The 16,350-nt window shown below is 36.4% G+C and overlaps 1 pseudogene; it reads left to right on the top strand.

The window, feature by feature from the left end:
• Positions 1-8,277, top strand: part of LOC107514525 — a 40,208-nt pseudogene extending 31,931 nt beyond the window's left edge.
• Positions 8,278-16,350: the final 8,073 nt, after the last annotated feature.

Below are 16,350 nucleotides of genomic sequence, written 5' to 3'. Positions count from 1 at the left end.
GTTACTGCAGAAAATGGCAGTTACTAGTTACGCTAGTTACACAAGTCAGAACCCTAGGAATCCACCATCTACCTTTGCTGCCCACATCCCGTTTTAGGTCCTTTGGATTTTATACTCTAAATATTTCTGGAATGTGTCCACAGACACAGCACCCACCCAAGCCATCACTGACTCTCGCTAAGGTTGTTCTGCCAGTCCCGTCTCGAGGCTTACTCCCCTTTGGCCATTCTCCACACAGCAGCCAGAATAAGAAGTATCATGTTTCTCTCCTGCTAAACAACCATTAAATTACCTCCCAGAATCCTTGTGATAACAGCCAAACTCCTTACCATGACTTGACTCCCTCTGACCTTGACTCCCTCAGCTCTCTCCAGTCTCATCTGCCCACTCCATTCTCATTCCTACCTCTTCATCCAGTTACATTTCCTCGATCCCTCTAAATTGAGTTAAATGGCCTATAAAGAACACCAACAGCTTCCTGTTCCTAGCTCTCTCATCTAGCACATATGATGTTTTTGATAACTGCTTCTTTAATTTTCTATTTCTCCTGATATACTGTGCAAACTACAACTGAACAGGAATTGATCTCCATTAAAAACTGTATCCTCAGTTCTCAGCATTGAGCCTGACAAAATGTAAGTGTTCAATAAATGCTAGTTGAAAAAATGAATATGGTAAATCACAAAGAAAAAAAAAGGAGAATTTAACCAGTTCGGGGAAAATATTTGATGCCAATACCATAGATCAAGAGTAATTTATTAGCTAAAGACACATACAAACAAGAGAAATGCTCAACATATAAATGTGTAAAGGATAAGAAAAACAGTCACCAAAGTATTAGTAGGGCTCTACAGTAAACATATGGGCACATGTCAGTGAAATATCCTCCTTTCTATGTAAAATAATTGGAGATTTTGTTTCTAAGAGAAGACAGTGCTAGCAGTTTAGCAAGTATGTGGTGAAAGAAATAATCTCATGCAATTTCTATAGGAAGTGTCAACTGACCCAAATGTTTTCGAAACAAATTAGTTAATATGTAATCTTCATGAGTATATCCTTAGGAATTTATCTTAAACAAATAATTCTAAATATGAAAGACTTAGAAAACTGCACAAAGCAGTGTTATTTTCAGCAGTAAAAATTTAGAAGCAGTCTAAATATTTAATAGAATAGACTATGTAGGACATGAAGTATCATCTAGTTAGATTATTACATAATTGTTATAAGAATGATTAAAAGCAATAGAAAATATGCCTGTGGTATGAATAAAAAAATAAGAAATATTAAATTTTAAGTACAGCATTGTTAAGTATATTTTAAAAACTATGAATAAAAAAAGGCTGAAAGTATTTTTGTTTAACTAGCAGCCACAATTATTCAGATAATTCAGTGAAAACAGAACTTGTGCATTAATTATCCTTAAATTTTCACCTTACTTTGTTCATATGAGCTGCTCTAATAATTGTCTCTGTTATGAAGAATTAAAAATACTTTCAATTGGCTTTGTTGTCACTGTTTCAATAGATGTTGGGAAGTAATGAGAGAAATAGTCACAGTGACTTGAAACCATGCTACACATGCATGTTTCCTTTGCATGTTTTTTATTACTGTTAAGAGGATAGCTACTCAAGTTCCTTTGAAATAGTATCATAGAAGCATCAAATGTGTTTCTTACAAACCATTGCTATAATTCATAAATAATAAATTTAATAGTTGGACATATCTGTGTTGTTATACAAAATGAAGTAGGTTATTATTTACTCCCACGCAAATGAATAATACAGATTGATATGAAATTTAGCTCCAAATTACAAAAGCATTAAAAATTTTCACATTGCAATGCTCAAAAAAAATCCTCCTTTAAAAAGGGATTGTGTAAAAGCAGACATCAAGATGGGATCGGTTATGCAAGAAATTTACTGGGAGAGGTACCAGTGAGGGAAAATGAAGAAGGGAGCCAGAGGAGGCTCAGAGAACTATCAAATCATGATGCAGATCTGACCCCAGTGAAGAAAAGAGGGAAGGATGGAAGATTGGGTAGGAAGCATCTTAGATTGCAATACAGTTCAAAGAAGTTCAGCAAAGTTGCTGGGAAGTCCTTGAGGACTCTCACGCAAGGAGTCCTTGTGCTCCCAGGAATGACCTGGACTTAGTATTTCTATCATGTTTAATGAAACGAAGCAGCCCATGGTAATTGTGTCTTCCCCATAAACGCAGTTGTGAGTTCAGAGTGCAGCAGCTGGGACCATGAGTTAAATCATACCCTCTGCAACGGGAGCTCTGAGAGGCTCTTTTTTTTGTGGCTGCCACAGGCATCATACTTAATTACATTCAGAATAGAGCATCTTATTTTATGAATAAGAGCCTTTATTTCAATGTTTGCTCAAAGTAGTCACCCAGTTATTTGATGGAAATTTTGATGTAAGATAACCATAATTTTCTCATCACAACAGCCCAGACAGTAATTTAAAAAGTATATATACTTTATATATATGGATATATATATATATATATATATATATATATATATATATATCCATTGTTTTGGTGGCGAAATCCAGGCATGGGGAAGCTAAAGAATTTATCGAAGTTAAAAATAAGTAGCAAACCAAAACCCAAATTTCTGTTGTTTTAGTATAAAAAGAGTCGTTCATATTCATATGTATAAAAATATAATAGAATTTTTAGGATGTCAGCATAGATAACATGTAAATATCCAAGACCTAATGACTCTAGATCACTGCTACATATTATAAGAACAGAGATTTCACAGTTAAATACATTTATTTCAGAATGAAATTCAAGAACCTAACAGTCTATTTAGAAACTTTCTTGAGAGAAACTGATTTTCCATTGATTATTTCATTTTCTGGTTCAGCATATTAGGAAGAAATGTTAAGGTTTTCTTCAATAAATCTCGAGAATACATACTCAGTTCTGAAATTCAACCAAATAAAAGGAACCTAACGTCTTTCTAGCCATTGGGCACAAAGATGTTATTTAATGACTTTAAAATAACTCCTAGCTCCAAATATTCTGATATGGAAACAGGTCCCTTTTTTAATTCTATACAAGTAATGATGTGTTTTTTGATAATTCACCTTAAAAATGAATATTTTGCTCTGTTCAATTATTGTGAGAATGCTTCCTTGCATTATATTAAGCAAAATTTCAAAATGAGCAAATGGGGGACATTTGAAAGCTGAATTAGATTATTAATGCAAAATAGCTATAACTTCCTTTTTGATGGTATATTGGTCTAAAAGATTTGTTGATGCTCAAGGAGTAATTTATTGTCGTGAGATACTTATATCACTTCAAATGTATCCTGTAAACATCATGAAGAAAGAATTTTATTTTCCAGAGATCAAGCATATGAGTTTCATCATAATCAGCTCTAACTTTATCATCTCTATTGGTGGCTGCTCTTAGTTTCAAATTTTAGGATTTGAAAATTTCCCAGGATCTCATAAATATTATATAACAGATTTGGTGGAGGGTACGAATAGATATTAAGCTCACTAAAAATATCATTTCCAAGGCACACCTTGAATAACATCCAAGGTTGGTTCGTCTTGGAGTTTTTTATCTTGAACAATTCATGAATTTTGTTAGGCAGCTACATATATTTAAAACTATGAGCTACAATAGTAATCTACACTCAGGTACAATATATAAAAAATAAGATTAAAGATATAAAAAGCAAGATTATCGCCACAGAAATTTTCTGACTTCAGAAGATGAAATCTTCTGTTTATTTGTAACAACAGTTACGGCCATCCAAGTTTTAGGGACCATCATTGCCAAATTTTAAATTGAGCCTGAAACAACCTACCTTAAAGACCTCTCTTGCGCAGCTTAGTAACTTTATCTTTTTCATACTCAAGCCATCTGCGTAGTTAAACAGAGAAAACTTGCGTCATTTATTTTGCACATTTGACTCCACTCCCTTGGGGGCAAGTCCATTCTCTGGATGAAATGGAACTGCGAAGTGTGTCCATAACATTTGATCATTTAGAAGGAAACAATATACACTCTTCGTTCCATATACATTAGGTCACTAGCATTTTCACACAATGCTTTTGCAAAAAATCATTATGACTGAAAATAAAGGTATTTAAGTTCCCCTTAGTAAAAAAGAATTCAAGGAAGTAATTCAAAAAGTTTAAAACAATTTGCCTTTTTTCCGTCAAAATTATTCAAACATATTCAAATTCAAAATTAGAGAATCTTGGCGTTTGAAAGTACCTAAAAGGTAATTTTAATTCAGATAGAGTTTTAGATGTGTGTAATAGAGACCCAAGTTAACATTGTCTTAATAAGTGAAAGTTAATTTTTCCCTTATGTAACACTACAGAAGTAGGCAGATGTTACTAGTAGGAATACTAAGTTCATCTAGGGATCCAGTACTCTTCAGTTATGTTACCCAGCCATTACTAATTGATACTTTATCCACATGCTCAAGATTGCTCATCACCAAATTCCTATTTTAGGCACAACCTGAATATTGTACACATCATTTCTACTCCCATCTCACTGTTCAGAAATCAGTCACATGACTATACCTAGACACAAATGAGTCTGGGAGTTTTAGTGTTTGTGCTAAACATTCATGTGCTCTGCTAATATTCAATTACTATGGAAGGAAAGAAGATATTTTAGAAGATTAACTAAAAGTATGTACCCCAGAATTGTTTTACATCCTAATATATGAAGCGAAAATTGAACTCTTTGAGAGCAGGGCACGGAGAGAGGTTGGCCCCTATCCATGGTCTCTTGATTCCTCATGAGTTTCCTCTAATGACTCTGTAAGACTTAGAAACCATTGCTCTAGGCAGGAGATGAAAAACTAAAATGTCTGAAAAAGTTGGGCAGGTAAAGTAAATAAATATAGCAAGTTGAATGGGTCCTGTGGCTGGCAGCGGGACAACCTAAGAGAACACTCCCAGTTAGATCCAAAGGGGGCTACTGCGCTCAGGACCAGTGTATTGCTGAGTTGCAAGACTGTGGGGCATGAGTTATAAGACATTCTAATTTTTCAAGAGAAGCTGGAAATTTATATTTTAGTGAACTCTCCTGCTTTTTAAATATTAGTTACTAGTTAACACAATTTATAATATTGTGAAAACCAAAAACACATCTGCAAGCCAGATTTACTCTATGGCCTCTCAATACAATCTATACCCATCTAGACCAATCATTTCATTTTCTAAACAAGGAAACAGAAGCCTACAGTGGATGAATGACTAGCCCACGGTCACATAGCTAGCCATACCCTGTCAGATTTGTTGCCTTTCAAGCACAAGCAAAAAAGAAAAAAATGAAAAGAAAATATTTAAAAGTAATCTAATTCTTTTCTGCAATTTAGTGTTCAGCTTTGAAGTGAAATATTTAACAGCAGATCAAGTGTGTGTTCTATGCCCCATCCTTCTGAACCCCATATTGAAAGCAAAATCTGTTCTGTTTTCTACCTCTCTGGCCTGAGCAGGAACACATGAGACTGGGAAGCGTCAAAGGATATCACTGGCACCCACCCAGTAGCCAATCTTTCCTCTCTCCCACATGGCCCATTTAATTGCACACTCATATCATATCAGTGGCAGGCTCATTGCAAAACACATTTTTCACTTTTATGTGCATTTTTTTTCTGTATGCCGTAAAGTTATATAGTTAAATATTTTTGGCTGAAACTTTTAAATATATGGAAATGGATTATATTTACCTTCTAAATGCCTGAGTGGAACTAAATCATTCATGGATTAAGTACATGGTATTTGCATAAGCTATTTTAAGAATATTTCTATTATTTAGAAGTTTTTTGCAAAATAATAAAAATGTGCGTCAAGCCTAAAAATGCACCTCACATATTATTTCTGTCTTATGGTGGGGTCTTTGAGTCCAAAACTTAGATGAAGGGATGTGCTTATTTTTTACTTTTTTTCTAGAACTTTTACTTTAATCAGTCTTCCCAAAACTTAAAAATTTTTTTGGTTGAGTTAATGTTAAGTAGTCTACCCTATATGATAATTCAAAAAGATATTTAGTTTTCAAATTTGAATTTTCTTTGATTTAAAATCATTAGGGTGCCTTTTTAACCTAGGGTTTTAGTGTTTCTGTGGTACTAGCAGTTGGCAAAAGTAATGTCTGTAAGGGGTCCAACCTCAGAAAATAAGAGTCCAGGGGAGAGTTTGGTTTGGCTGAGAAAACATAATATTTTTCCATTCCTTATTTCTAATGTCTTAAATCATCAGATTTTATTAATAGAATAAATTGTACCACATGGAACAATTTCAATGGCACTATTAGAAAAACACAGACACAAATGTACAAATGAAGTTGCTCTATTTCCTGGTCACTTTTTGTAGTCGTACCTTTTTAAAAAAATCTTCTGTCTTCTTTATTCTGCATTCTCTTTTTCTCTGTTTATGTCAATCATCGTTCATCTGTTTCCTCTTTTAACTTCCCTTCAACATTCTGTCTAGTTCTGCTTCATTCTTGCAAGTACATTCCTAAATAAATGAGTGTAAAATATGTTAAATTCTATTATCTGTTACATATAAATTCTATTTTCTTATAGATATACCTAATACTTTTATAAATGTGTTCCTACATGAAAATATTTTTGGCATAACCCAGAGCAGCAGCCCCAGCGGCAGTGGGGCAGTGAGCCACCCCACATCACGCAGCACTGCTGCAGGATCATGTCGGTGCTGTTCTACATCACGAGGTTTATACGGGCTGACCCAGAGAACCCAGACAGCAACCGATGCATCCTCTCCAAGAGACAGTCATTTGTCGATGCGGCAATCCGGCAACTTCGACAAGAACTGGGGGCCGTGTGTGGGATAGTGTACCCTGGCAAGTACTTTGACAAGGCCAGCTACCAGGTGTACTGCCTCATGGAGGATAGCGAGTCTTTGGAAGAGTCATTCTGGGAGGCACTGGCCTTCAGTTCGCACTGCAGCCTGGACAGTCTTGTAGCCATCTTACATGCGAACTGCCTTTGCCACGGCAGCGCCTTCGCGTTGACCACTGCACAGACGTCTGTCAAAAGCACCCCAAAGCCTTTGGATGGAATATCTACATGGTAGATGGCTGCGAGGTGAGGCACTGTGCCAGGTGGTCTATCAAGCAACTCAAGTAAAGAGCAAGCCCACTACTGCAGTCCCCAAGGCCTGCAAGGGCTGAGGCATTCCAAACGTTGAGAACGCAGAAAATTGTCATGGAGCCAGTGCCAAAAGAAAGAGCAGATGCAATTATCACACCAATCAAGAGCCAGATACAGACCAACGGGAATCTCCAACCAAAACCCCTTAGCGAAGATTGAACTCAAATCAACATCATGGACATAGAGATGACCTCTCCACCTGCTTACAAAGTTGGTAACAAATTACTACTCAGAAAGCACGTTGTTTGGCTCTGGCTAAGCTGGGCCATGCAAATGGTAGTCATCTGTGACAGTGACACCAATAACTCCACCTTCTTGAGGTATTCAAGAAGGAGCATCATGGAGTGTTTTTATCGCTGAGCAAAACATGGTGGGCATGGCTCTGGGATGCACCACCCATGGTTGGACCGTTGCTTTGATTAGCAACTTCATTGCTTTTTTGACCAGAGCATTTGAATAGATCCGGGTGAGGGCCATTGCTCAAACCAACATTGACCTTATTAGGTGTCACTAAGGGTGATCTGTTGGTGAAGATGGCCCCTCCAAGATGGCCCTGGAGGCTCTGACCATGTTCCAAGCCTCTCCCAACTGCATCATTTTCTAACCAAGTGACACCTGTCTCCACGGAGCATGCTGTGTTCTTGATGGCCAATATCAAGGAAGTGTGCTACATTGGACTGGCCAAACAGAAACTGTCATTATTTACGCTGCACAAGAAAGTTTTGAGATTGGACAGGTCAAGGTTGTCCACCACAGTGTCAACGGTAAGGTCACAGTTATTGGAGCTGGAGTTACTCTGCATGAAATGTTAGCAGCTGCTAAGGATCTTTCCAAGCAAGGTATTTCTATCTGGGTCATTGACCTATTTATAGTTAAATCTCTCCATGCTGCCGCCATCATATCCGATGCAAAATCCACGGGCGGCTCGATTATCACAGTGGAGGATCACCACCCAGAAGGTGGCATCAGGGAAGCAGTCATACAGCTGTTTCCATGGAGCCCAGCATTCTGGACCCTCAGCTGGCAGTGCCAGCGGGCAGCCCAGTGAGCTGCTGGATGTGTTTGGAATTCATGCCAGACATATTACAGTAGCTATGAAATGCATTTAAATTAACTAAAATAACTGTTGGCTTTGCTCTTAAAAGACTGGCCTTTTTACCGTACATTTATGCTTATTGCCAAACCATCATTTAAATCTATACTGTTTATGCTTCTTGAAAGCAAAGCAAGTTAACTACTGTCCTGTTAAGCCATAAGTAAATATACAAGTGTAACCTTCATCTTTGAGTCATATAAATGGATTATAAGATTTTAAGTGACAGAAAAGCTAACAAAACAACCACCTAATATCAAGTTTTCTGATGAGACGGCAGATATCTGGGCTGGGGTTCAACATAGGGTAATTGTTTCTTAAAAGTATGTATTTTCCTCTTAAGTAAAGAAAATGTGAACCATCTGGGTTGTGCAGCACTGCTGTTCCAAGTCGAGAATTCATGTGCTACCATCCTACCTGCAGCTTCCTGGGTACTGTGTGACTGCTGTTGCTCTAGAATTTCCTCTGATGTTTTGCCTTCACCTACCCTCTTACAGTGCAGAGGCTGAGGAGCAGCAGTGAAAGCTGTTAGGGTGTCCTGTGCTGCTCATGGGAGAGGATACAACTAGTTCTAGTCTCTACACTGTACTCTTTTGTGTGGTCTCAGAAATGTCTCATTTGCCCAGTGACCCAACTATACCATTAGCTAAGAATACTAGTTAATGTTAATAAAGCATTTAAAAACCATATATGGAATAAGTACTATTATGGACTGAACTGGGTCCTTCTTAAATTCATATGTTGAAGTCCTAACCCCCAGTACCTCTGAATGTGACTATTTGGAGAAAAGATCTTCGAAGAGGTTATTAAGATTAAGTGGGCTTATTACAGTGGGCCCTGATCCAATATGACCTGTGTCTTTATAAGAGGAGATTAGGACACAGATACACACAGAGAGAAGGCCATGTGATGACGTGGGGAGAAGATGGCCTTCCACAAGCCAAGAAGAGAGGCCTCAGAAGAAACTAACCCTGCCAACAGCTAGAGCTCAGATTTCTAGCCTCTGGAACTGTGAGAAAATTTCTGTTGTTTAAGCACCTAGTCTGTACTTTGTTAGGGCAGCTCAAACAAATTAGTGCAAATATTATTTTTAAATAACATTTAAGAAAACAAACCTTTGCAAGTTACACATTTTTAACAGAAAGTTCCCTTCTACTATACCATTTACAGTATTCAATACGTGAAATATAGTATTGATAATATAAAAGTTTCACACTTGTGAAATATAGTATTGATAATATAAAAGTTTTACACTTTCTAGTACATGAGAGGGTAATTTTCTCAGATCCATAACAATTCATTTACATGTTATTTCCTTCAGCTTTTCATTTATCAAAGAGATCACAGTAAAAAAATATTTTTCTAAGGTTCTCTAGCTCTAAAACTCTGATTCTATGTTTGTGTTCAATGACAGAGTTAAGCTTTGTTTTGAGCACCCACCCTGGCACACACAAAAATGCATTAAAACATGGTGAACGTTTCCATTTCTTATTGTCTTTAAAAAAAATTGGACTCTTTCCTTCCTCTGCTAAAGAGAACAGACTGAGTAGGTGGCAGCTTTCATTACATTAAACAGGGAGTAAAGATAGGAATGTGATAGAAAGACCAAATCTCAAGCAACGAGAGTCAAAGAAAGTTTACCTAACAATGACACAAGAAGGAGGATTATTCAGGACATGAAGGGCAAAAGTGATTTCAGCCTGGTTCAGTATGAATCACCTTAAATATGTGACACTGAATTATAAGTTACTGGTTTAAATGAATAATTAGTCATTGAACATTCGCTGAAAACAATGAAGGGGTTTTTTTTTTTCTTACCTCAATTTCACTTACCGCCTTCCTCCATGACAAATAGGATGTCCAAGCTAAAGAGAAGATAAATAGAAATCCTTTGAAATGACTCCCAAGGTGTACTGGATGTACACCTGAATTAGCTCAGCACAAAGACCATCACCTTACCTTCAGCTATTCCATAATATTTATAATTCCCCAAATATGTGATACAGGGTTTCATACTGGGTGTCTTTACATACACAGGCCCCTCTGTATTTGGTTATTTCATACTCATCCTTAAAAATTCACCTCGACCCATCCTCCTCCAGGAAGTTTTCTCTTACCCATATGAATTAGTTTATATGTGTCACAGCAAATTTTATATTGAATTCTAATTGGTAGATTTATTTATCTATCACCTTCTCTATCAACTCCAAACAAGACAGCAAAATGTCAGCAATAAAGTAGACATTAGGTATTAGGAGATACTATCACATAACATTAAAGAGTAGAAGTTCCAATAACATCTCATACTGGCTATATATAGTATATGCCTAGTGGGCACATCGTTTACCCTCTTGGTACCTCAATTTCATCATTTGTAAAGTTTAAAAAGCCTAGCTCATAGTAAACACTCAAGAATTATTATGGTAGTTTTGGATATCTGTATCTATGTTTATATCTGTATCTATATTGGCATCTATGTCTATGTATCGACCTAGGGTAGAGCAGAGCCTAAACGCTGTTGTTCCTGCAGGTGTGTCTGTAGGCTGCTCCCTCAGGAGGGCTGTAATCTCTCAGAAATGCACCCTAGAAGCCAGTTTTAGTTGTTTATCAAAGACTCTTAAAACTAAATATGCTTAATAGATACATAAAATGTTACAGATTTGAAAAAGACCCAAAGCCAAACTTAATTTTATTCAACCAGTACACACCAGTAGAGTCTTACTGTTAATTTATGGCTAGAGTAATTATACTCACAGTTTGCTTGAGATGGTCCCCGTCTATGCCTCTCATTACAGCATAATTATTAATTGTGACTTATTTTATTCTCAGAAGTATCCTGATTTGGACAACTAACTATATGATCATTTTATTTGTGGCTCATGATCATTGTAACTGATCACGGTGTTTTTTCTGATTGACCAGTGCCTATGCAATACCAATTGTTAAATATTTTTAATATCAGCTATGCTTATAAGGTAATTAAAACATAGAGAGGTGATATGATTTCTTTTCCTACTAATTTATTTAAATGCAAATATATTAAGTCCTTAGGATAAGAAAAATGAAAAGGATAAGGCAGGAGAGAGCCTAATTCTCCCCCCAAGTATTACCTGAAAGAGAAGGAAACCTAGGCATGTCCGAGTCCCACTGGTGATGCTTTCCTCAGTTCCACCCTCTCCAACCCCTCTCTCTCACCTGAGCTATCTCTTTCCTGGTTTCTTTCAGGTACAGTCACTGTTGAGAATATTTGTTCCTTACTTTCATTCCTTTCTATCCCCAAGGAAACTGAAGATGCTAACCGAGTCATGCCCAGTTATCACAGACGGTTTTTATTCAAAAGTGGAAATTCTAGCAATTGTTCTTTATATGAACATCCTCTACTGGTTTGCAGATGATGTAACTAGAAATGGCTTCTATTTGGCCAGCCATAGAATTTCTTCAGAGTACATTTCCTTGAAAGGCAGACTAAGGAAATCAAATTTGTAGTAAAGAAAGCATTATTCTTGCCACATCTGTAAGTCTGACCTCCTTAGACTAAAAGGATAATGAGAATTGTACCATTCAATTACTTGGCAAGGAGAAACAGTTTCTGCCACAGAATTTCTAATGGAATTAATGCCAATTGAATTCACATGGTAAGAAAAGCTGTGTATATATATATGCAGAAAAACGTGCTTTCCAAAAAATGACACAATCTTGAAGTAGAGTTTTTTTGTTTTGTTTTGTTTTGTTTTACCTTCACTGGGAGTTTTAAGAGTTATGGGATCTAGAGTAATGAGTAGCCATTGGTTTTAATTCCATGATATCTACCGATAAAGATAGAGCTGTAGTGATTCAAGTTGGAGCTTAACTAAGTAATTTTATCACTAATAAAGACAGTTCTTAAAACTTCATTCATCTCTATTTATTGCCACTCATAGAAAGTATCTTCTGACAAACACAATGGAATCTAGAGTAGCAGAGAGGAGGGAAGGTTGAATAGTGATGAATGAACCTAAGCAAAAATAATACTAATAATATCGTATATTTTGTACTTACGACATATATTGGTAAGCCATTTAATTCAGTCTCCACTCCAAAACTGAAGGAGAATCTATGTGTAAAACAGTTGCTTCATGGTACAGCGAATTTTGTTGTCAGACAAATGGCGTACTAAGAAGCACATGATGAAAGGTTTTGCTTTGAAGTAAACAAAGTGTCAGGCACTGCTGTGATTACAAAAGTCTGTGAAACCAAATCATGTGTAATAATGTTTCACTATCATGCTTCCTAGACTAGGATAGTGATGTAGTTATGGGATTACTTAAAAAGACTTCTCTATAGCCCCAGCCAATACTCACAGGTTGAAATTTCAAAATGTATTCAACAGTTAAATGAAGGAATTTTTGCTTATTTCCCAATGCATCTGTTTCCAAAGTATTCTCTGGAGGATGTATGTCTTAGATCGGTGCTATTTAGAGTTGTCAATGTACAAACTATTTCCTACTGGTTTATAATGAGATAAAGAGCTTACATCAGAATTCAAATCAACACACTGCTTCTTTTACTAAGAACATCTTGCAACCAGAAAAAAAAAAAGTCAGGTGAATTAAGCAGTGTGTTCAATGAAGAAATAGGTCTATATTCTGGCACTAGCTTCTTATTTTGTTGCAAATGGTAGCAACATTTGTGGACTGATAGTAGTTTACAAAATACAGTTTGAGTAGCCTGATGTAAGTTTTCTATGTCAGTTAGAAATTATATCCAACTGCTAATAACAAAGACTTAATATAGAAACTTCAGTGAATCAGAGAATACTCTCACAGAGAAGATATGAGAGACTGTACGGGACTCGTATGTCTATCACAAGCTGAGTTCTAGATCATAAGGTCGGGTGGGCCCAGCAGCATTCCATAAGATGCAAATGGTATATCTGGGATCAGGTGCTATCAGGACTGCAGGTGAGTGGTGTCACAGAATGTGCGACTTCAGATCTCATATAACATTGTCAGGGTCAAAAGAATGCTCTTAAAAGCAAAGGAAGTTAGACAGCAGGCATCTGATCATGGGATCTTCTGTCTAAATATAAAATGCTTAAACTTTCTACTGCTCACTGGACCAATCCACATAGGATATCAGATAAGACTTGATCTATAATTCTATCTGCATTCCCTAGCTTTCTAAAGCCTTTCTCTGATGATTCATGCCTCAGCCAGGGCTCTTTCCCCAACGCTTCACTTTAATTTTCATTGTCCTTCTCTGAACACAGTTAAGGTGTCCGTTTTCATTATTTCTCTCTTCTTTTCATATCTTATCTTACTCTCATGGAATCTTGCCCTTGCTATACACAATACAGTTCTTGGAATCTATGTCCCAACATAATGTTGCCAGCAGCATTGAGTTATAGCAATATCCTTTTGAGTCTTCTAACAGCTAAAAATTAAAATTATAAAGTATGTTAAGACAAATAGTACATCTAGCAGGTTTGTAGTAGCAAAATAAGAATTGGGTTGATGTAGCATACTGGGAAATTTTTTTTTTGCCATGCTTAGTTCTGCAATCCCTCTGAATAACTGTTCTCTAATTAATAAAAATATTTTTACCTTTAAGAGATCTTTATCTGCTTCTACAAAATCTAGGCAAGATCATATTTGGTTACCTTTGATTTTTGCATCTTCTCTTTATCTTATGTTTTCTATTTAAATATGTTAAAATTCTGGATAAATGTTTTATCCCAGCATTAAATGCAATTTCCCAATATCCTCACCGTATGAACACAAGTCAACCAATTCCTCAATATTCACAAATTCACTTATAGAACAAGTTCATAGTGGTTTTATTTATCAATATCAACTACTATCTGCTCCCCAAAAAGAAATTCTACATGTTTTTTCTAGTCCCCATTTCTATGCCTCTTATTCATATTCCCATTGCCATATTCTATTTTATTCAGACAGTTTAAAACATCACAGTGTCTCTTTACCCATGCAACACTGTCTTCTCATTTCTGTAATGTGCACTTTTTTTTTTCTTTTAATAAAACCTTGGCCTGCTTAGCTATATTCCTGGAACATCAAGCCAGGAGTTCTTATTATTTTTTTCCAGTCATTTCTTCCAAAACATATCACATATTACTTTCCTCTTGAAACTTACATCATCTTCTTTCATCCCTCGCAAGAAATGCCTACAAATATGCCACTTGGAGTAATTCTTCATTATTTGATAATCAAAATTCACATAAGAAAATTCCGTGCAGCCCATGATTTATCTTTTGAGTCTTTTTCTGACAATAAAAAGTTGCTGAAACAATTCTGTGATGTCTGTTTCGTGGCTTCAGACTGATTTTCCCTTGTCCATTTCAGCCTTCCCTTTCTTTACTTAGATCTCAAGAGGAACAGGAGGCCGCTCCCCCCCAAAACACCCTCATGTCCCAATAACAGATAAACCTTAAAAACCTCATCTAATCTTATTTTTCCCTTTATTCTCTTTTTCTAAGTATTAATTCACCCTCTCTCAGATTGTTGCACTGAATATGAAACCTTCCTTCGCTCCCCTGACTTCCATTGTTCACATCTAAAATGCAGAATACACTGCTGTAATAATAGTGCTAGATGTGTGTGTGCGTGTGTGTGTGCACGTGCAGATGATTGCTTTGGCTCAGCTAAAGATCTAGTTCTTTTGCATTACACTTTCTGCCTGTAGAAATGCTGTAAATGCAACTATTTCCAAATTAATGCTTGGGGAATTTATTAAATGGGTCATACAACTCAATTACAACAACAAACAAACAAACAAACAATCCAATTAAAAAATGGGCAAAGGACGAGAACACTTCTCCCAAGAAGGCATACAAATAGCCAACAGACATAAAAGGATGCTCAACTTCACTAGCTATTAGGGATATGCAAATCAAAACCACAATGAGATACCATCTCACACCTATTAGAATGGTATCATCAACAAGACAAGTAATAACAATTGCTGAAGACGTTAACTGCTGGTGGGACTACGAATTGGTATGGCCACTATGGAAAACAGTATGGAGTTTCCTCAGACAACTAAGAATTGAACTATCATATTATCCAGCAATCCCTCTTCTGGGTATTTACTCAAAAAAACCGGAAACATTTATCCGAAAAGATATATACACCCCAATGTTTATAGCATCATTTTTCACAGTGGTCAGGACATGGAAGCAACTGAAATGCCCTACGATATAGATAATTGGATAAAGAAGATATGGTACAGATACACAATGGAATATTACTCAGCCATAAGATGAAATACTGCCATTTGCAAACAACAACATGGATGGACCTCAAGAAAATCATGCTGAGCGAAATAAGCCAGACAGAAAAAGTAGAAAACCACATGATATCACTCATATGTGGGATATAAATCTAAAAGCAACAAACAAACATGACAAACAAACAGACTCATGGATATGGACAGTGGAATAATGGTTACCAGAGGGAAGTGGGAGAGGGAGGAGATAGACAGGAATAAAAGGGGTAAAATATATGGTGAAAGAAGAAAAATCTAACTAATTATAAGTGGTAAACAAACAATGAAATAGGTATGACATACTGTTGAATTGTTAAAAAAAAAACAACAACAAACAAACAAGGAAATCATACAGCACTGGAGAAAACTGCAAAAATAAAAATAAAAAGGGACTTTGTATCACATGTTTAAGGGTTTGCCCTTTGTCCCACTCCGCTTCTTGTCTATGACTATAGTTTCTAGACTTCTGCCTAGCATTGAGAAAGAGGTACCAGGTTCTGTTATCTGGTCTCTGCTTTTCAATAATTTAAAACTCCTTTACTTCCAGGTTGTACCCTCAATCTCATGCTTCACCTCTCTGAATTATCCCAAATTCCATTTCCAGATTAACTATATTCTTGTATTTTATCTCTTACATCTCTACTTAAAAAGCTCCAGCTTTAATTACCTACAAAATACAGCAGAAATCCCTATACAACGTGACCCCAAATGATTCTCCACTATCATTTCCCATTTCTCCCCTAAAGACACTGTTTACACATGAGTGTTATGGTTTCCCAACTCTAAACCCTTTACGTAAGCACTTCCTCTCACAATGTCTTTGCTA

This window comes from Rousettus aegyptiacus, unplaced genomic scaffold (genome assembly GCF_014176215.1).
Source record: "Rousettus aegyptiacus isolate mRouAeg1 unplaced genomic scaffold, mRouAeg1.p scaffold_m13_p_2, whole genome shotgun sequence".
NCBI lineage: Eukaryota > Metazoa > Chordata > Mammalia > Chiroptera > Pteropodidae > Rousettus > Rousettus aegyptiacus.
The sequence above is the reverse complement of the archived record's forward strand: the minus strand, read 5'-3'. Positions and strand labels throughout refer to the sequence as shown.